We start from the raw sequence: 286 nt of genomic DNA, 5'->3' as shown, positions 1-286 counted from the left end.
TCAAGTTTTAAAATTAAAATTATTTTTTAATTGATGAATTTTAACTTTTAAATAAAAAAGACACATAAATAGTTATATTCTTAACACATTTTTTATATAAGAATCTTAGATTTTCATGGTTAATTAACAAAGATCGGATTCGATTTTTATCTATGGCCATGTTTTACTAGTGTAACGTAAAAAGTGTGGCAAAAAATCTAACTAATTACCACTACTAAGAAAACGTGGCTAAAACAAATGTGGCATCACTAGGAACGGATTCAAGAGGAGTAAGCATAGATTTTGG

This window comes from Arachis ipaensis, chromosome B03 (genome assembly GCF_000816755.2).
Source record: "Arachis ipaensis cultivar K30076 chromosome B03, Araip1.1, whole genome shotgun sequence".
Lineage (NCBI taxonomy): Eukaryota > Viridiplantae > Streptophyta > Magnoliopsida > Fabales > Fabaceae > Arachis > Arachis ipaensis.
Note: the sequence above shows the minus strand (reverse complement) of the source record.